The 23,096-nt window shown below is 40.0% G+C and overlaps 1 protein-coding gene across 2 annotated transcripts in view; it reads right to left on the reverse strand.

Moving 5' to 3' along the window:
• Positions 1–22,700, reverse strand: part of BACH1 (BTB domain and CNC homolog 1) — a 44,085-nt gene extending 21,385 nt beyond the window's left edge. The window contains exon 1 of one of the 2 annotated variants that reach the window (XM_021678090.1): positions 22,683–22,700. The gene's annotated coding sequence lies outside the window, so the exon portion shown is untranslated. Of the gene's footprint in view, positions 1–11,087; positions 11,146–22,682 lie in introns of those variants that run through there. The other variant, XM_021678089.1, reaches the window with a different exon arrangement.
• Positions 22,701–23,096: the final 396 nt, after the last annotated feature.

Genomic DNA, 23,096 nt, shown 5'->3' on the forward strand with positions numbered 1-23,096 from the left:
GACAGAGAGAGACATAGCAAGAGAGGGAACACAAGCAGGGGGAGGGGGAGAGGGAGAAGCAGACTCCCCGCGGAGCAGGGAGCCTGATGTGGGACTTGATCCCGGGACTCCAGGATCATGACCTGAGCCGAAGGCAGTCGCTTAACCGACTGAGCCACCCAGGCGCCCGAAGTTCTAGTATTTTCTTTCAGAGTATAATGGCCAGTGGTGAGCACCCCCAAGGAGTGTGTGCATACCCCTCTGTGGCATGATGATCAGGCTGAGAAACTCCTCACAGGTATCATCCCTGTCATTCACTTTTGTTCTTCTGAACTAACTCACTGCCTGAAACAAGAAGGTCCTCAAAAGTTCAGTGACTAAATAAATGTTATTGTTTCCAGATTCATTACACTCCAAACAAAAATGAAAGGAGACAAGAGGACTACTAAAGTTCAGGCACACCAGGCCCAGATCACGGGTGACTTCTGCCTCAAAGACAGGCTGTTTTAGTCACAAACACATGAAATGCATTTATAAATTCTATCCTACTTAGGTGTTTATCTTTGAAGTGCTCAATATAGCTAAAATGTTAAGTTCCTCAGAAGGAGTCAATGAAAATAAAATGTCTCATTATGTGGCTAAACTCTACCCTAGGTTAAGGCTCACAACCTATCATTCACTGATTCAGCACACCACATAAAATCATGGCAACTTCAAAATTAGGTACTAGAACTGAATTAACTTTTGGGTTGTGCCCACTCGAAAGAGTAAATTCCCTTTAGCAATTTGTCTTAATATTTCAGTTACCAACACAAGGAATTAATGTTAGGAATAGTAAGAAACCATCATTCAAAGAGATCATGTACCCTGTCTATGTGGTACCACACACCACTCTGCCCTCCACTTTTCTCTAAGACTATGTACACCTTCCCCAGCCAAGCCAGACTCAAAAGCTTACCTTTCTCTGTCCCTGCACCCAAGTCCTCAGTCTCTCCATTCTTTTCTGGCATCTGCCTTGCAAACCCTTAAAACTAGACTAATCTTACTCTAATATCTCTTCGTTCTGCCAAACACCGCATAGCCAGGCAAAACTATAAACACACACAGGCTGGTGTCACTATAAATTCATGGTCTCAGCACTGTTCATCAGTTCTTTTGTGTGCCCTGATAGCCTGTTCTCCACAACAGCCTTCCGAGTAGCCCACTATTCTCACAAGTTATCCAATCTCAGAAAATATTACCTCCCCCCCCACACCACCTCCACAGGTTCCCTCTCCTATTGAAAACAGTCCTCAATGTCTGCTCTTGACCTTATACCATCCTTGCTTCTCTGGAATCCAGGACCTTCTCTTAACACTCTCTTCTCACGTATGTCCAAACTCTCTATGCTAGCTTCTTCCCATTAGACTTTGCTCATAAATATGCTTAAGTCTCTCGAGAAACTACCCTAAAAAACACTAACAACTAACAGCAAATATTCACTAAGCTATTATTCTGTATGAGGCACTGGCCTGAGGTGCTGACACAGCTTATCTTACCTACTCTTCACCATAGCCCCATGACATGGATGCTCTTGTATCATCCCAACCTTACAGATAAGGAAACTGAGGCTCAGTAAGAAGTATCTTGGCTGTGGTCAAAAACCCAGTAAGACGAAGAATGAGGATTTGTACCAAGCACCTGACTACTCCATATTTGTCTCCAGTTAGTAGCTGCTGAACACACAGTACAGAAAGTCACTGCAGTACTGTGGGGAGCCAGGTATTACTAAAAGGTTGTGCATGAAAATAGGGAAATGGGCTTCCCAGGTCACCAGGAGCAAATGAACTGGACCTGAACTTCAAAAAGAGGACTCTGGACTCTTCAACACTGCAATCTAAAAGTACTCTGATTCTCAAGAAAACTACAGCAAAAACAGTTCCCATACCTTCACTTTAGAGCTGCCGTCAGCCCACATGTGTATCCTCACTATCACCTCGAATTCCAGAAAGAATTTATTCTTGGCTCAGCCCTCCAGTTTAGGCATTTGGGGTGACAGACCGTAAGTTCACAGCCAGCTTACAGATTTGCTGTGAGATACAGATTTGGGTGACATGCCAACCTCAAGCCCCAGCTGCAGCTGAGAGAAGCCAGAGACCCAGGTAGTACAACAAACAGCCACTCAAGAGGACCCAAGAAGTGTCTCACTCAAGTGGACTGAGCATATGGATGCCATGACTCATCTTGCTCCCCGCACCGGAATCCTGGGACCCATCGCGACACCTCCTTCAGCCGCTGCATGCAATCTCTCATTGGGACCTCCTACCTCTGCCTCTACACACGGTGACCCACTTCTCTCCGTCTGCCCTGCCACAATTCTGGTCTAAGACGTCACTGGCTCTTGTCTAGGCAAATGCTGCTCAGCCTTTTGTAATGGCTTCTAAGCATACCCATGTACAAACATATTAAATAAAAAGTGAAACTAGGTTTCACATATCAATATTCTATCCTTACTAGTGCAAAGTATTCTAATTTCTACTCTGTTCTATTTAAAAAAAAAAAAAAATTCCAGTTGTGATTCACTCAATTTCAAGAGCCACTAATGGACCATCACCTCACGCATGGAAAACAGCCCAGTGGCTAACACACAGGGTCTGGAATCACACACTATCCTAGGTTCAAATCCCAGCTCTGCCATTACCTAGCTATATGACCTTTGGGCAAGCTGCTTAACCTTGCCAGGTCTTGGTTTCCTCACCTGTAAAATAAGGGTAACAACAGCACCTCACTGGATTGTCATGAGGTATACATGGACAATGAGGGTAAATGGGTTAGAATAGTGCCTGGCCTATAGCAAACAAACAGGAAAATATCAGCTGCTCTTAATAATTTTAATAATAACAAAAGCTTCATCCCCCTCAAGCCCCTCTAGATCCCCTCCAAATTATTCTCCCACATCAAAGTGATTTCTCCCTTGCCGAAACCCAACACTGTCTTCCAAATTTCTTATGATCAATTTTGAATCTTTAGCCTATCCTCCAGACCTGCATTAATCCAGCCTTGAGCTTCTGTCTCCCTCTCTTGCTATTCTCTAGCCTCACCATCCTTTCTTCCTGCCCCAGGGAACCAAGCTCCTCTCGACCTCAGGGATTTTGAACACACTGTGCCTGGTAACTGTACTTCTACTCCTCAGCTGACTAACTACTCACCTTTTAGGTCTCAGCTTAAATGTCAAAATCTCATCTGACTTGTTTTCTGCCATAACTCAAGCACATAACATAACCGTACCTGACTCAATGCAGGAACTTGCTTCTGAATGAATGACTTCACATATTTACTACAAATCCAAAATGTAGATCATCTACATTTTCTTCCAAACAGTGCAATCAGCTATTCTGGTATATATAGGAACAATGCCACTAAGCCAAGCACTCAGAGGAAAGTCCTTGGATAGCTTTCCCAGAGTCAGGAGCAGCAAAAGGGAGCCTACCTCTGAGAGCCAAAAACGTATCTGCAAGACAACTGGCCAAAGAAGAACAAGACTTGGCAACTATAATCAAAGCCAGTACAACTGACTTGCATGAACAAAGACACCATGACCTTGGCCTCATCAGCATGGGGTACTACCGAAAGTTAATGTGAAAATCAATTTTCCTAATTCTGAAAACCATCTAAGTGGTCACTTATCCATTTTCACCCAATAACATAATGACTAAAGACTGGCACACATCCTTCTAACATCTTGTCAGTGACCTTCTAACATTTCTCAAACCTAAAAGGTAAAATACACCACCACCCAAGGAACCTTCCAGATTTAAAATTCTCTTAATTTATCAACACCAAATTTAGATTCCTACATCACACCTGCATTTTTCTATATTCTTGGAAATATATGCTATTGTTGTAATTCAAAATAAAGGTTTGCTGACCTTTGTAACTTGCTGATTCATTCAGTAATGCTGATAAAGGATGAACAAGCATTTTAAAGCTTCCTGTACTTCGATTTGGAAATAACTTCTGTTCTCTACTCAACATATACAATTTAGTTTCCATAGTTACCAGTTGATGTTTTTGCTTTCAAAACAATAAAGAAAATAAACAAGATGCTATGGCTTCATCACATTTTCATAACTTAAAGGATAATTTACTTTAAAAAAAGAAAACTTTTAAGAGCCTAAGATGAATATCTGATCATGGGCCAAGTACAATGCTTCATAATAAAAATTCAGAAAGTAACTATGAGGATGAAGTTCCACACATACAAGAGCTGGAATTTTGTTTCCCTCAAGTCTCACAGAACTTTGGCTTGTTTTAATTATCAATGTAGAAGGGCACACAAAATAACCTAACACCAAGGAATCACTTAAAAGAAAAAAAACTATCATCCAAACATTCTTTATCTTCACCGAACAATGACAAATGTCCTTTCTACAAGTGTATACCTGAGCTACCCAACAGATTTAGTGCATGAAAACAGAAAAGACAGTCCCTACATTCAAGAACATAATCTATAGATGTTCAAAATGAAAATGATGCCTTGGGACAAAAGAGATGACAATGATCATTATAATCAATTTACAAAGGAATGTGAACATTCCTAAATGTATTTATTTGCAATAAGTCTTCAAACAAAAACTACTTCCTGTCAATTCTCATTTAACTGTAATATTCAATTAATGAAAACAATGATTTCCAAAATAGTTGTTAGCCAAGGGGATGTGTATGTGTGTGTGCGTGCATCCACGCGCATGTGTCTATGTGTGTAGATAGGCATTAGTTGGACATCCAATATGGCACAATGGGCAACTGAGTTGGCCTTTATATAAAAGCAATACTCTCCATCTGCAGCCTGAAAGAATTCCTTAGAACTGCCTTCCCCTTCCCTCTAGTGGCCATTCGGTATGTCTACCTTTTCCTCCTTATTGCTTCTGCCCACTACCAACGCCATCACCCTGTCAATTACTTTGCCTCACTCAGTTTCAGGTCAGGGTCTTTAATGGCTCAAAAGACAGGAAAATTCCTCATAGCACACCATCCTTCTCGGCTCCCTCCTAAGCTTCAAGCTCCCCTAAGCCAGTTTCTGTTACAATTTACCCAAGATACCCAGAGTTTGAGTGTTCTTCTGAAGTTAGGTGCACCTTATCTTCCACTGTTCAAGTAGATGGCAAAGACCCAACAATATCGTGTGTGTACACCTTTCTTTGTCTTTCCTTTCTGAGTCTGTATATATATTTATATAAAAGCATAAATACATAAGTAAGTTTGTTTTTAATATAAGGTAGAGATGCTCATGGAAAAGCGTCTTTTTAAAAAGGGCTTATTTGCAATGACGTGGATGGAATTGGAGGGTACTATGCTGAGCGAAATAAGCAATCAGAAAAAGACATGTATCATATGACCTCACTGATATGAGGAATTCTTAATCTCAGGAAACAAACTGAGGGTTGCTGGAGTGGTGGGGGTGGGAGGGATGGGGCAGCTGGGTGACAGACATTGGGGAGTGTATGTGCTATGGTGAGCACTGTGAATTGTGTAAGAAGGTTGAATCACAGACCTGTACCTCTGAAACAAATAATACATTATATGTTGGAAAAAAGAAGATAGTAGGAAGGGAAAATGAAGGGGGGAAATCGGAGGGGGAGACGAACCATGAGAGACTATGGACCATGAGAAACAAACTGAGGGTTCTGGAGGGGAGGGGGTGGGGGGATGGGTTAGCCTGGTGATGGGTATTATGGAGGCACGTTCTGCATGGAGCACTGGGTGTTACATGCAAACAATGAATCAGGAAACAGTACATCAAAAACTAATTATGTAATGTATGGTGATTAAATAAATTAATTAAATAAATAAATAAATAAATAAATAAAATAAAAAGAAGGGCTTTTCTTGCTACTATTGCCAATCTTGAAAGAACCTTAACATCAAAAAGTCTGTGGGAATTTAAATCAGAGACAATTTAAGTCTACATTCTTCCCTATATTCTCAGACCTGAATCACCTGCCAGGAAGAGCCAGGAAGAATAACTCAGTGACCAAGATTTGCTATTTTCTTTAAGTTTCTGCAGATCTTAAATATCATACTTGTTTAAACATCATATCTGAGGGTGCCTGGGTGGCTCAGTCGTTAAGTGTCTGCCTTCGGCTCAGGTCATGATCCCAGAGTCCTGGGATCAAACCCCACATCGGGCTCCCTGCTCAGCAGGAAGCCTGCTTCTCCCTCTCTCACTCCCCCTGCTTGTGTTCCCTCTCTCGCGGTCTCTCTCTGTCAAATAAATAAATATTTTTTAAAAGAATCTGAGAATCACATTTTCTAAATCCATTACTCTTATGAAAAAATCCTAAGTATGACTAGATGAGGTACATAAATGTATAGATCAAAAAAGCTGAGTGAAAATAGAAAACAAGGGCGCCTGGGTGGCTCACTTGGTTAAGCGACTGCCTTCAGCTCAGGTCATGATCCCACAGTCCTGGGATCGAGTCCCGCATCGGGCTCCCTGCTCTGCGGGGAGCCTGCTTCTCCCTCTCCCACTCCCCTTGCTTGTGTTCCCTCTCTCGCTGTGTCTCTCTCTGTCAAATAAATAAATAAAATCTTTAAAAAAAAAAAAAAAGAAAATAGAAAACAAAACAAAAATTTAAATTAAGTAGCAGAAGACCTTACAAAAGCACCAAAAACAAGGACATTGTTTTTAGAGGAATTTTACAACAACATATGGGAATGACTTGGAAATCTATGTTAAAACTATGTGACGAAAAATGCCACATCTTTCTTAAAATGAGATGTGGAGAATGGAGAAGGTGAGCAAATCATTACAATTTTTGCAGCTCATGGTTCATTCCCTGCTTCCATACAGGGAAAGTTGGACTTTTTTCCACTTATTCTTCCTCATATTAAAAATTATGCATTTAGGGGCGCCTGGGTGGCTCAGTCGTTAAGCGTCTGCCTTCGGCTCAGGTCATGATCCCAGAGTCCTGGGATCGAGCCCCACATCGGGCTCCCTGCTCGGTGGGAAGCCTGCTTCTCCCTCTTCCACCCCCTCTGCTTGTGTTCCCTCTCTTGCTGTGTCTCTCTCTCTCAAATAAATAAAATCTTTAAAAAAAAAAAATTATGCATTTAATCATGGATCTTTTATTATATTTACTTGGTCTAATTCCATATCTGAAATGATAAAGCTAAACATAGAGGGGAGAAGTCTGAATGGTTAGAGAAGTTTGAAGACCTTATTTACAGACTCACCAACTAAGAGGTCAGAAACAAAAGGTTTTTTACTTCCCAAGTCAACAAATCCAGCTTTGATAATTCTGGGTACCACGTTTAAGATAGCCTGGAAGGGAATAAACCTGAGCTCAAGAACCAAAACAAGAATAACGGATTCCACTATTATACCTTCTCAACTGAAAAGAATTTAAGAAACAAAGGAGTCTTTTATCTGCTTAACATATTTGGCAGCTACTTGATCCTTAATAGGATTGTTCTATCTCAACTGAATTAGATCATGTTATAAAATATGAACTAGCAACTAGAATTGGCCCACACCAATAAAACTAATTTACTGAATACATATTTTTTATCATGCACTTGTCAGTCACTACTTTCTGTATCAACACTGAGGTATGACTTACACAGAACTGCACTATTTAAAGTACACAATTCAATGAGTTTTGACACTTGCATACTGTGCATGAAGCCAAGATCAAGATATAGAAATTTTTTAAAAAGATGTAGAAATTTCATGACTCAAAATTCCACATCTCCTTTTTGGTCTCTCCTTCCCTGTTGCCCTAGCTCCAGGTAACCAATGCTTTGCTTGATGTCACTGTAGATTAGCATGCATTTTCTATGATTTTTATATAAATGGAATCACGCATTATGTCCTCTAGCTTCAGGCTTCTTTCATTCAGCTTAATGACATTCATACTGCATACATCAGATGTTCTCTATTGCTGAATAATATTCCCTCGTATCACTCTATCACTATTTGTGTATCCATTTAACTACTGATGGACTATTCTAACAAAGATGGGCACAACTGCATTGCTTCCAGTTTGGGACTACTGTCATAAAGCTTCTGTGAACATCCAGATGGACATTTACTTCGTTTCTCTTGGGTAAATAAATACCTAGGGGTAGAAGAGCTGAGTGATATGGTAGGTTTATGTTTAACTTTTCAGAAATTACTGAAGAGTTTTCCAAAGCAACTGTATCATTTTGGACTGCTACGAGCAGTATATAACAAGTCCAGCTGCTCCACATTCTCAGCAATCCTTGGTATTCAGTCTTTTAATCTTAGCTACCCTAATAGAGGTACCGTGTTATCCCACTATGGTTTTAATTTGCATTTCCTGATGGCCACTGATGTTGAGCATTTTTTTATGTGCTTATTGGCCATTTGGATATCTTCTTTTGTGAAATATCTGTCCAATTTTTCTGCTCATGTTTACTGGGCTGCTTTCTTATTGAGTTGTAAAAGCCAGTAGAATTTTTATTAGGATTGCAGTGACCCTATATACCCATTTGGGGAGAACCAAAATCTAAATTGAATCTTCTCATGCACCAACATGGCAAATCTTCCCATTTACTTAGATCTTCTTTCAGCATTATTCCGGTATTTTTAGTAAAGAGGTCTTGCATATCTTTTGTTAAATTTATTCCTAACTAGTTTATGGGGTTTTTTTTTGTAGTTACTATAAGTGAATTTGTTTGTTAAACTTCATTTTCTGGTTTTCTGCTGCTACAATGTAAACATAAAATCAATTTTTTTAAATATTGAAATATTAACCTTGAATTCTGCAATCTTACTTATTAATTCACTTATTAGGTCTTATAGTTGCTTTGCAGATTCCTTAGGATTCTCCAGGTACATAATCATGTCATCTGCAGAGACAGTTTTACTTCTTTCTCATCTTTACACTTACTTCTCTTTCTTCCCTTATTGCAATAACTGAATAGTGACAGTGGTGAGAGCCGGCATTCTTGCCTTATTCCCTTATAAGGTAAGTTTTTGATATTTCACCAATTAAATATTATGTTAACTGTAGGTTTTCTAAGATGAGCAATTGATGCGCAGAAAAGGAGGTGTAGTAGTTACTACCCCAGTTAACTTAGGGCTCATATAAGAAATTCGAAGGGAGAAAAAGCAGAGTGAAAATTCCCCAAAATTCCTCAAAGAGTGAAACTCCCAAACTCACTCAGCCTCCTCCAAGGGCACGCTTCATTCCTACACCACTTTCTAAGTATTCACCCAAGACATCCTAGGATCCCAAAACCAGGGGCTGTAGGTAAGAAGGGCATAGAGGAGTTATCAGAGGGCACTGTCAGAACCACACAAACATAGCGCCTATGTGCTCTAGAGATCACTAGGGTGGACAGCACAGAAGAGCATTTTATAGTTTGATGACAAACCCTGCTAGTGAAGCAAGGTAGTTTATATCTCTCTGACATTTCCTTTATTTTTTGGTAAAGTAGGGACAAGAATACTACTTTCTGTTAGGAGGATCAAATGAAAACAATGTTTTCAGAACCGTGCCTGGCACATAATGAATGCTCAATAATTAATTGTTAGCTATTATTTGAATCTGATGCTAGAAAGGTTTTTTTGAGTGGCATAAGGCGACACTGAAACTCTAGTTAAAGAAGTGTAATAGCACACTACTTAGCTTTCCAAGGCCCAGTATTGACACAGGTATAATAATATGGACACTGTTAATTGGTTTCAACTTTCAGAATAGACAAATAATGGAAGACTTAATTACAGCTATAAAATGGGATATAGACATTATTAATCTCGACAAAATGAAAGTAAAATGAACAGGCTGGGAGATGGAATCAGAGAGAACTGAAAGGAAAACTGGTATTTCTATCTGACTTATAATGTTGACTCAAAAGATACTTCAAAAAAAAAAAGAGGTACTTCCTTAGATTAATGAGGCCAAATTAAAAAAATAAAATAAATTTGGGGGCTGTGGAGGTGATCAAGAACAGAAATGAAATAATAGATTATAAATACAGGTGGGTATAAATACAGGTGATGATAGAAGCAACAAAATCAATATCCATAGTAAAAGGAAGTCAACAATGTCTTAGGTTCATAAATAAACTGAAGTCTAAACATCTTAGAGATAGGTAACTACCAAAAAATTAAATAGCAGAAATGGATAAAGATGAATATTATCTATGAAGCAGAATTAGGGGTATGATGGGGTGAAAAGATGGGATGGCTTCATGATAAATCTTTCTGTATTTTTTAAATCAAAAACAAGTATTACTTTGACTAAGTACATAAACTTAAAAGAGATTTAAATAGTAAACAAAAATATTAAAATTTAGTTAAGTCTAAATTGTTGATGACTTGGTTGTGAGCCTTGTATTTTTTGAAGATTTTCCAAATAGAAAAGAAATTTGATAAAGAGGAAAATCAACCTTTAACTAACATTTTACAATATTTTGACAAAACTAGGAGAAGGGAGGGTAAAGAAATATAGTAAGATTTCTTATTTGGGATCAATGTTATACATACGGTTTAATATTTTATACTGACAGCGATACCAATTGATATAGATTCTTTAAAAAAAATTGAGGGTATCTTTTAAAGAAACGAACTGTTGAACGGCCAAACCACTAGAACCTTACAAAATCTGATGAAATTTATTTTATTTCCACCAGGAAAACTAGTCACATAATAAAATTTTGCATTTGCTTTTGGTAGAATTGATAAGTGAAACCATGAGCCGATGCTTTGAGAAGACCGGTAAAATTGACAAATTTCTGCAGTCTCACCAAGAAAAAAAAAAAAAAATGAATACACAGCATTTGCATTATCACACAAAACATACTCTAATGGCTCTTCTCCCAATACCCTTCTATCTACAATAAAATTCTCTGCTCCCCTTCATAGAACTCCCCTAAAGAGCCATTTACATCCACACTATTTTCACTTCCCTCTCTTCCCAATTTCACTTGGGCCCACTAAAACCAGGCCTTTCCCCCTCCATTCTATGGAAACCACTGCTAAATGGCAAATTTTCAGTCTTCTTATATAGCACCTCAGCAACATTCAACAGGTTGATCATTCTCTCCCTGAAATCCTTTCTTCACTTGGCTTCCAGGATACCATAATCCTGATTTCCTACCTTATTGGCAGCCATCTGTCAATTTTCTTTGATGAATTATCCTCCTCTTCTAAATCTCTAAATGCTGGAGCGCCCAGGGCTTAGTCCTCAGATCTCTCCTCTTCTCTGCACACATTTCCTAGATGAACTCATTCAGACCCAAAGCAAGGATAGGATCACTCATGGACCTACTGTACACTCTCTTAATTATATTTGGTCTAATATCAACAACTCTCTTGAACTTCATACTCACATTAACACGTCCAAAAGAAACCTTGGTTCCCCCATCTCTAGTTAGAATGTATGTCAAAATATTAACAGTGGTTACATCCAGGTAATTTGTTTCTGCATTCAAATTCTTAACTATAAATACATATTACTTTATAATCAGAAAATGAATGGATAAAGAAGATGTGGTTCATATATATAATGGAGTATTACTCAGCCATCAGAAAAGATGAATATCTACCATTTACACTGACATAGCTAGAACTGGAGGGTACTATGCTAAGGTTGATTTTCCTCTTTATCAAATTTCTTTTCTATTTGGAAAATCTTCAAAAAATACAAGGCTCACAACCAAGTCATCAACAATTTAGACTTAACTAAATTTTAATATTTTTGTTTACTATTTAAATCTCTTTTAAGTTTATGTACTTAGTCAAAGTAATACTTGTTTTTGATTTAAAAAATACAGAAAGATTTATCATGAAGCCATCCCATCTTTTCACCCCATCACACCCCTAATTCTGCTTCATAGATAATATTCATCTTTATCCATTTCATTGAACATTATATCAAAAACTAACGATGTACTATACGTTGGCTAATTGAATTTAAATTTAAAAAAGAAAAATGTTAAAATAGACAACTATAAATGAGATGTGTTTTCATTAAAAATGCAGTTGACATTTCAATTATCTTGAAGGCTCCCAAAGAGTCAATTCCAAAGAATGCCAAATACTTTTTCCTCTTTTATAATGGATTTTTCCTCCAGTCATCAGTGGCACTGGTTTGTCACTTCGTGTGAAGTTCATGGGCAACTCTATAACACAGTAGCCTCCACTGACACCTTCACAGTAATCACGAAAGAATAAAGAAAACTGTACAGGACTCTAAAATAAAGGATGATTTAATGTGGAAAAAGAGAACTCTGTTACTGGAAAATAAGGGTGAAGGATCCATCAAGTCAGGTCTAGCTATTTAAACAAGGGCAAATGTGCATCCATTAGACTTAAGTAGGTAGGCTCCTAACCTAAACCTATTTTGTCTCACAAAGGACTTTAAAGGGGATAAAGAGCTAAACAAACACACAGAATTATGAAATGCAAAAGAAAAGCCAGTTTAGGTTATTTTAACACTACCAGCAGAATTATATTGGAAAGAACAGCAGTACTAGGATACAATTAGAGCTTCGCCAGTATTACCAGGTGTGTGATCTGTAAGCTACCTGACTTCATGCTTCAGGTTTCCCACAAGAAAAACAGCAACACTTACTCTAAGGAGCGGATGGTTTGGTGCATTTAATAGCACAGTGTTTGGCACAAGATCATTAATATTTTATCATTATTATTGCCAGCATTATGCAAATGACCAATAGAAAACTGTATTCTAAAAGGTTCTACACACCCAAGAATTAAGTTACAAAATGCAGAGACTCCTAAATCTTGGAAGAATAAAAATTTAGTAAACCTAAGATCTCAACAAGGTAAAAAGAAAACATTAAAACTGGAAAGTCTGCTCAAGATAATTGCTAGCTGCACAGAACGAAAGCATTTCTAATTAAAAGAACACATTCATCCCATAGGACCCGCTCCCCGACTTCTGTTACAGATGCAGAAACTGAAACCCTGAGGGGGATCAGTAACTTAAAGGCTGGAGAGGTCTTCTGCCCCCTAATCCAAATAGTACACTTCAGCTCACATGCATGACCGACCTCAGTGGCACGTGTGTGTGGTTTTCTGGGCGGGGGTGGGGGGCGGGGGGGTGAAGGTGAAAAGAGATGGAAGAATAAGGAATAGAGGGGAATGCCTCAAGTACCCTGTGTGTGATGAGAACAGTGTTAGACTAAAAGGGCATTCAGGAATAGCAAATTTCCTTCTATTATTCAATACTGGTTAATTAATTTCTGATTAATACTTCTTGGATTACATAAACAGTCTCATATATCATTAAAAGGAGTCTAACATTAAACCATGCTGAACTAAAGTCAAAGTCTGTAGTTATACTCGACCATCTATGGAAAATTCAAGGACAGAATGCTATGAGGTATTTCACTAAAACTTATTTTCAATACAGAGTATTGAGTGTTCATGTCCTACATTCAAATGCAATACTATAAATTCTTCATATCTCATTTTGTTTTCAAACTATAAAAAGTATAACCATGATCCAAATTATTTATTTCTGATTGCCTAGAGGAAGCGAAAGTCCTAAAACTAGATCAAGGTCAAAATAACCATAGGTCTAAGAGTTAACACATATAATATGCAAAGTAACTGGGGGGGGAGGGGGAGACAAACAACAACAACAAAAAAGTGCCTTCAAATTCCCAACCTTAAACATCATCTTGCTCCAACTCATAATAAATTTGAGTTAAAAAAAAAAAAAGGATTAAAAAAGTTAAGTAATAATTTTAATTAAATAAGGCAGCAATTATAGGGGAGCAATTAGAATATTGCATGAATCACAAATCTGAAATTTTTTAAAGTAGGGTATGAAACTGTAATGCTTTATTTAAAAACAACCTGATCCACTAATCCCTGACAGCCACCACAGTGCTACAGTATCTCAATATACATAGGCAAACTAAAATGTTTAAATCCCTTTCTTGTTATTTTATTAAGTTAACTTGGAAGTCAAAATTACCATTTCTAAATGGGGATATCCAAGCTGTAGACTTTCCACCTAAGCCCTCATAGCCACTTTCCCAAAGATAATAATTACAAGACTTTGTCAAATAAGTAAATATGAGGCCTATTAAAAAAAAAGCTGAAATACTTCTCAGTACAAATATTTAAGGAACACTAAGTAGGTAAAAACTATTGCTTTTTACCTGAGGCAATTATTTTGGCAGTATAGTCTTTCTAAATTCTATCCAAAAAATTAATACCATTTCAAAACCCTACCCTAACTATCTATATCACAGCCTCTTAGTTATTATTAAATAGGAAAAACTATTAGCAATTAATTTTTACTTTGTGAATTTACAACACTAAGTGTTTATGTACTTATTTATTTGCCTTTCACATAGCATGAAGAACGCTATTTAAACTTTAAGTGGCCTTATTCTTGAAGTCCGAAAAGAGTAACAAACTGACCACGGGACCACTTTCCTTCCTACTAGGGGAATGTGTGTGTAGAGAGAGCGAGATGCTCCTGTAATTCAAGAGTTTGGTTTCCAAAGAATCCTGCCCATCCAAGCAGGCATTCTATCGAATCAACCATTCTATTCAAGCCAAGCTAGCCTCACCACTCAGGAGAGCCACAGATATCAAAGGTGGACATGCCCTGCAGATTAAGAGAGAGAGGGATTCTCTTGGTATAGATACAATCAGAAGCTACAAAATATAATTATATATTCTCTTTCCCTGAAAATATTAAGAAATGACAGAGAACTTTAGAACTGTTAGAGTACTGAAAGAAATATATTCCTTCATAGTTTTTTGGTAAAATGGGCATTTTAAAATTTTTAAATATTTTTAAATAAAATATTTAATCTGACTGTAAAGGTTAAGACTTGATCATGGTAGGAAATGTAGTAAGATAAAGGGGGGGGGGAAGTCACCTAAAATTCCAAATCCAAAGACAACCACATTTCTTTTTCTACTCAGAAGTATGTGTCTGTGTGTAGAGATGGCTTAAGTAGTAGGCAAGGATGATACTGATCACCCAACACCATTCATCATCTCATTTTCTAACCAAACCCTGACTGCGTTCACAAATCTACTTTCTACCTGAGGCCCTGTGTTTCTGGGGAAGCAGATCCCAGTCCCAACTAAGATGAATAATGACCCATTTAAGCTAATCACAATGGTCTCATTTTCCTTGATATTGACTCATTTGGGTATGGTAAGCCCATGAACAGAGAGGAGAGGGTCAGGATGGCATGTATTATGAGGCTTTTGGGAAAGGTTTTACTTAAGAGACATCCCAGGGGGGGGGAAAAAAAAGGTCCTCTTCCAAGGAACTTCGTCACTGACTTCTGACACTTGAACTTGTAGCAGCCATCTTGCAACCATAATAGGAACTAGCCAAGAACAAAAGACACATCCTGCATCTTCAACCTTTTCCCACTGACATTTTTTTTAAATACACATATACACAAACACACACCCTTCCTGACCCAACTTCCCCCTACTAAAATCCCTCTTCTCTACTCTTCTTCAATGCTAAGCTTCTCCGAAGAGATGTCAAAACAAGCTGTTTCCTCTGCATTCATCACTGACATTCCTAAGGCCTTCCTGATTTCCTAAAACTTCGGTTTCTTACATTCTGTGGTTCCCAGGCACATTTTACATGTTGCTATTAAAGCAAGTAACACACGCTATAGCAATGGTTTGTCTGTTAGGAACTTGTAAAAAGTTCTATACTGCCAATATCTACAGAAGTTCCTGGCATATAAAGGCATAAATATTTGTTTCGTAAATCAAATGTAAACCCAATACCTAATACAAAGGCATACCACAAATGCTGAAATGAATTTACCAACCCTACTATCTATACACACCGAAAGCTGATTATGTGTTCGTGTTTAACTTTGAGGAGAGGAGCAGAATGCACAGGAAGATAAGAGACCAAAGCGCCTTGAAACTTAAAAACACAATTATGCTTTACTCTCCGGAGATAAGACAGCTGCTCAAAGTTAACTCAGTGGAGGGACAGGGCAAGGGCCTGAGAAGCAAAGGCAGGGAATGCTAGTCTCTGAGTTCTTCTGCCACGGTGTGCACGGCCACCAACCTGCTCCAGGGAGGAAAAGGTGTCCCAACTCTCCTGGGGTGGGGAAGAGACAACAAACCAGGCCAATGACAACAGACATGCCAGGAGAGGCCAAACACATTTTTTAAAAACCCAAAGAAATATATCTAGAGTTTGAACAGCACTTGTGACAGTCCCTTACCACAAAGAGACCATTAAATAGGCCAAGTTATAGTAGCTACAGACTCATCCCTGTCTATCATTTCCTTTGATTTCTCTGGATAAAGGCTGGGAATGAAAGCATGTAACCCTATGCGGCTGGGCAAAATGCTTTTCTACTTCAAAAGTCTTTTACTAATGTGGAAAAATGATTTAAGAAGTCAATGGATATTTTTCTCCTCCGAATTAAGTGATAAATCCTATCTGTAGGAAAACCCTGAGCCATGCTGGGAATACTCCTCAGAAAAATAGAGTAAATAAGGAAACGTTAGGTTCTTTGAAAATGAAAAGTGTCTTGGGCCAAGACTTGATAACCACTTTACATTTTTGAAAAATAATATTTAAGTGCAAAATACACACTAATAAAATTACTGATCTTACTGAAAACTACTTACTCCAAAATGACAACCTAATAATTATAACTTCATAAATCTATTCAAAGACTAATAAATCTTTTATAGACATATTTTATAACAAACTCTCTAATGGATAATTTCCTTCATTGATTTAGCTGACTTCCAAAAGATGCTGGCACACTTTAAAGGAGGAATAAGGCATTAGGCATATGAAGATACCAGTAAATAGGAAGTTGAGTGGGTGCATATCCCCATTTCTTCAACAGGACCCTAAGAGTTCACCTCTTAGGCCAAAAACACTTCCCCCTTAGAATCCTGAAAGCAGACAAGTCAGTAAAAAGATCAATGGGGAAAAAAGGCAATAGAGAGGGGCAAAATATTTCCCTCACCACACTATTTAGTCTATTACCATGCAGGTAGGATACTGTTGATGTCCAGACTACAAAGAAATTGAAAAATGAGTCCATTATATAAAAGACTTTTTAGTGTAGGGCGCCTGGGTGGCTCAGTTGGTTAAGCGACTGCTTTCGGCTCAGGTCATGATCCTGGAGTCCCTGGATCGAGTCCCGCATCGGGCTCCCTGCTCGGCAGGGGGCCTGCTTCTCCCTCTGACCCTCCCCCCTCTCATGTGCTCGCTCTCTCTCATTCTCTCTGTCTCAAATAAATAAATAAAATCTTAAAAAAAAAAAAAAAAAGACTTTTTAGTGTAATTCCACGTTAAAGGGGGATGGGGAAACGGAGTATAACTGTCCACTATGACTGTGACCCAATCTAAGAAATAACAAAAAAAGTGGAAATAACTTCATAGAAGCTGGGAATAATAACTTTACTACAAAAATATTCTTTTGAATGAGTTTCCTAAGGCATTAAGAAAATTATTTACTTTTAAAAGAACATGATTTACATACAGGTTCAACTGCATTAAGGTAACATTTTCTAAATTGTGCCAGTACTGAGAAAGGAACCAGCAGCCTGCCAACTTCACAGCATGCCCACTGTGCTCCTACAACAGTCATTAACAACGAAGATCCTGGCAACTCCTATTTCTTCCTTATGTTTGCTTTGGGGCAATTTTTATTACCCTATTAATATTCTCTAAACTGTCCCTGATCCTAAATACAACAAAGGATCTGTTCTAGAGGAGTAAGGATATGAAGGAAAAGTATTAGATACATAGGAGGTCTAACATCTGGACAATCCAAATTACATTTCGCTCAATTCAATTCTAAGTCAATTACAAGGTGAAAAAGAAGTCACAAGACAAATTTTCTATCTCAGGAGATGAACTAAAAGAATGACTTAAATCCAGCTGCTTCCTCAATACTCATACCAATAATGAAAACAGAAAGAATTTTAAATGATCAAAAGTTTCAACTTACACATTTAATGTAACTTAAGAGGTACAGCAAATAATGTTCTCTCCTTCACTCCTTTCAAAAATTCCCAAGTTTGAAAACCACAGAACTAAAATGAATCCATACCATACCCACCAGTGCAGCAACCGAAAGTTTGCAGAACAAACACAGCCAAAGCACATTCAGTGTTCCATGGGAGATAAAAGAGAAGATATGTTATCTTCATCATCAAGAAACTCACACTCCGGAGAGCCTGGCTGGCTCAGTCGGAAGAGCACGTGACTCTTGATTTCACGTTGTGAGTTCGAGCCCCACGTTGGGTGTTGAGATTATATACATACATAAATACATAAACAAATTAAAAGAAACTCACACTCCAGCCTAAAGGATGGTCAGAATGTTTGACACCACCTTTCTGAATGACCTAGAGGTACAAGAAGCCATGTGATAAACATACCCATTGTTTACTATGGCTAATTTTTCTATCTTGGCGTAGGCATGTCATTTAAAGAAAATATAATACTTAAAAGTAACTGGCAGGTATATTTACCTTCCAAATGTTCCCTAAACACTGCTTGGGAGTGAGAACTAAGAAATGAGTCTGCCCTGATATTAATAAGCAAGGACAGAGTGAACAGGTTACTAAACCTGCCAGACCAGAGTCCTCAACTATCACATACAGAATAGACCAGATGCAGAATGGAAAGTGTTTTTATTTCTTCAAAAGCCAATTTCAATTAACTGGTGATGAGCACCTCCAGGCCTTTGCTGAGATGGTTAGATCCTTTTAGTAAAAAGCCATATTCTGTGTTCCTTGCCCTCAGAAGTTGGGTGTTTGAGTTGCTCTTACTAACATCAGAATGTTCACTGGAGTCGTTTTTCTAGTAGCAGCAACGTGTTGCACATCCACATGCTCTCTTCAGTCTTCTTTGTGATCAATGGTTGCAATTCAGTTCAAAGAAGCTGCAAAATGTGGCTGTGTAACTGAGCACTTCCCTAATTGTGAACAGATAGTAACACCTAACATGTATTAATGTTTAAGATGGAGCCAACACTTAACACATATTAATGCATTTAATGTCCAAATAGTCTCTAGGATATACATTCTATCATCATCATCCCCATTTTGCAGATGAGAAAAGGAGACACACCTAGGTGAAGCAACTTGCCCAAGGCTTTAAAGTGGGTAAGTAATAGAGCCACAACTTGACCAGAGGCAGTCTGGCTCCAGATCTCCCACTCTGAACCACTTTGCTGACTGCTTCTCTGTAAGCTGCACATTGACCAAACCTACAACTTCAGTTCTGTTAATGCTATCCACGGAGAAAGCCAGAAGTCCAGGTTTCATGGTGGTGTAAGTGTATATTTTATCTGCAGTTCTGAAATGCTAACTCTCTTCAAGGGGCCTGGATTCTGGTAAAGAGTACTCAATTTACCCATACCTTGGGCTTTGGTAGATTATTGGGTGTATTTTTTTAAAATCGAAAATTTCCTAAGTCATGTATTCCACCACATAAAATACACCCTCCATTTAACAGAACCCTCATGAAATGCAAGTTTTCAGGTTAAAGCAATGTTCCCATTAACAGAACATTAGTCAGAAAATTGGAAGAAGCTGATTCCTAAAACATGTCTTGGACACATCTATACTGTGAAGAGAATTTCTGACAACTAGTCATTTTACAGAACTTTGCAATCATTATTCTAAACATCATTTCTCACAATACAGGAGTGTAGAAGGCATATGGCCTATGAGTTTAACTGAATCTTAGCATACTTAGAAGTTGATTTTCTACATACACACATTCTCGTAAGGGGGGAAAAACCACTTCCCAAGTGATTTGCTGAATATGTAGTCTTTATTAATCCTTACTAAAGCAGATGTAACTTGACCCCCCAAAAAAATGACTTCAAGGAGTAAGAGAACAAAATAACTTTTAAAAGAATTTGTTATATACAAGTCATACTCCAATGTGTAAATTATCTTCAGGTGCTCCCAGTGCACCCTTTTCCATATTACTACACTTCAGATCATATACATTAAACAAACCAACCACCTGGCTTGTCTCCAAATTCAAAATATATGGTATATGTAAAGAGCAGCTCTGTATTTTTTAATTTCCATTCCTGATATCAACAATGTAATAAATTTACATTCAAGCTTCGAATCTTTAAAGTACAGCATAAAAAGAATAGAACTACATATGCAATAAAAATTAAATGAATATTAAGAACATTTTGAAAGAATGTTAGCTCTTAAGAGGAAATCAGAAGTTTAAAAAAATACTCCAGTTGCTGAAAAAATGTTACTGGCTGTGGTTTACAAATTCTTTATGTTCCCCAACAGGAAAAGAGGAGCAGGTACCCACATTATATAACATGTATGTACTACTATTCATCTGTATCTTGAAGCTTTCTTATTTTACATAAAATTAAAATTTTAAAAACCAAAGTTTTAATATTTTCTTCCAAATCAATCATTTGGCACCCCACCTCAGAGACCCTAATACCTATAAAAAATTCATGATTTCTAATCTCCTATAGTCCCACACTTAGAGGAACAAAATTAACCACTTTTCCATTTATAAATTGTTTTAAGTGAATTACCATCAATAAGAATTAGTCATTCTTTGACCACAGGTAAGGGCCAGTCCCCACCCCGCCACTTCCACATTTTCCATTCCTAACTTTGTTAACAATGGGAGCTGGCTGGTGAGCTTGGGTCATTTTTAAAGCAAGAAGTAGTGATCTAAGATGTAAATACACTCTAGCACCATAATTAAGAGAATGAAACGTGTATATATATATGGTTTACCTTTCATTAGACAGCTCTTTCTAGACTTGACCCACTGTGACCTGCCAATTCTCCTTACCCTTGCCTCTGCCATCAGAAACTACTACTGTATGCATGAAAAGCCAAGGGCCATGAAAACCAAGAGGAAGTCTCCCGTGTTCTCACAAAAGAAGTTTTTATGAAGAACAAATTAAGTTCACTTTTTGAAATGTATAAACCACATAACAACAAAACCACAAGAGGGAAACAAAAAACTAAGTACGGTAAAGGTAGTAAATATTTTTATGACAACCCTGTTATTACATTACTCCTAGCTGTAAATTTCTTCCTTAGTTTTAGCTCTCTCCAGCACAAACTTATTCTCAGGCAGTGGGTCATGAGGCCACTCTGTGTTTAAACACAACCTCAGCACCACTTGGCCACTTCCTAAGACTGCTCTTGCACTTCATCCACTCATTACCTGTATCAAAACAGACAACCCTTCGGCCCTCTGAAGCAACCCCTCTTGAGTGCTCCTTGGCCTTTTATGGTGGAGGCATGTGATAAGCATATCTGCACCAGCTGTTCTTAATTACCTCTCAGGCTGGGTGAATGACTCAGCAAACCAACTTTTTTAAGGAGTCACCCTACCTTGTTATCCAACCAACATATTGAACAATGGTAAACCACTAGACCCAGCCATGTTAAACAACAATAACACACCATGTGATGCAATCACTAAACCAAAGCCATCCCACTCCAAGCTGACTCACCAAGAGTCCTTTTCTCCCCAGCTTCTTTAGCCAAAGACAGAAGTGGCAAGTGCCTTCAAGCCCAACCCAGCCCAGCCCTTGCACCACCACCCAAGACCAGGAAGAAGCCAGCCTACCTCTTCCCATTTCTCTGCTTGACCATGTGAAGAGCTCAAGTGCTCGGTCACCAACACGTCCGGTGCCCCCCCTCCCCGATCTTTCTGTACTGCTCTAAATGCAAAGCCTCCGGATATAAAGAGCGTTAAAGTATATGAACAAAGCCCCAGTAGTGGCATCCACCATGGGTAACAGTCCCAACACTGATACAGTTCTCCAAAGAGATAAGCATCCCTACAAAACAGCCTTTGTTCCTTCAAGCATCGCACAGTAGCTTGTTTTTCCCACACACGTCTTCCACAATTACTACTACACTACACCTTAATCAGCCCAAGTTTAACGCAGAAGGCTCACTGCACAAAGGCATTCCGCACAATGCTACTCAGTGACATAAAACCGCCGCGCAAGAATGAGAAAGCAATGGCACTCGTATTCCATTAGACCAGCACAAAGCTGGTGTCTCGGTCATCAGCACCCACCCTCACCACACTGTGGGAGTCTTAATTACAACGTGTGGGAAAACTCCAACAAAGGGAGCTCTGGGATGTCCGGTCCTCCAAACCAATCCTGGCTCAACCCAGCCCCGCAAGGTGGCATTTCTGCTCCAGCCACGACCTCGGCCATTCTTAACGTGACTCCACGCGCCGCAGACACCCAGGCCAGGCAGACCCGAGGCAAGCAGCTCGCGGGACGCGGCGGCTGCTGAGAGTGGTGGGAGGGGGCGGGAGGACAATACGGAGCCCGCGCCGAGCGCGCGGGCGGTGCTGATGTGTCACAGTCCGGGCGGGCCGCCGCTAGGAGGGCCGCCCCGCGGCCCCGGGCGCTTCCCCGCCCCCCGCCCCACCGCGCCCACCGCGCCGGCCCGGGGGGAAAGTGCAGCGCGGGCCGGTAAACAACAGCGCTGCCCGCGCGCTAGCAGCACTGGGCGCAGGCAGGTCGCCCCTTCCGGCGACCGAGGCCACTTCCAGGAAGAGGGGCCGCCGCCGCCCCCCGCCCAGAAGGCCGCCGCCCGCCTCCCCGCCTCCCCGGATCTGCCCGCGGGCGGCCCCTCACAGGCGGGCAGCCCGGACCGCGTGCCGCCGCGCGGACCCTGCCGGGAAGGACGCGAGGAACGCCGAGCCACTCACCAGAGCCGAGGCGCCGCGCGGCCCGACTGACGGCAGCGAGCGAGCCCAGCGGGCGGCGCGGGCAGCGGTCAGGTGACTCACTCCCTCCCCGAGGCCGGCCGCCCCCTTTCCTCCCCTCCCTCCCTCCCCTCTCTTCTCCTCCCTCCTCACCCCCCTCCGCCGCCGCGGCGGCTGCCACCACCTCCCCGCGCCGAAACTCCGCCTGCCGGAGGCCCCGCCCCTTGAGCCGCCCCGCGAGGCCCCGCCCGCCCCGCGGCCATAAGCCCCGCCCCCACCGGAGACCCCGCCCTCACTCGAGGCCTCAGACGGCGGGTTGGGGCCGGCCTGGATCTCGGTGGCCGTAGCGGCTGCAGGGGCTGTCCTCGCCCGAGGCCCACGGGAGAGGTCGTGAGCGGGGACCGCGCCGGCCCGGAG

Source organism: Neomonachus schauinslandi, chromosome 1 (assembly GCF_002201575.2).
Source record: "Neomonachus schauinslandi chromosome 1, ASM220157v2, whole genome shotgun sequence".
In the NCBI taxonomy this organism is placed as follows: domain Eukaryota; kingdom Metazoa; phylum Chordata; class Mammalia; order Carnivora; family Phocidae; genus Neomonachus; species Neomonachus schauinslandi.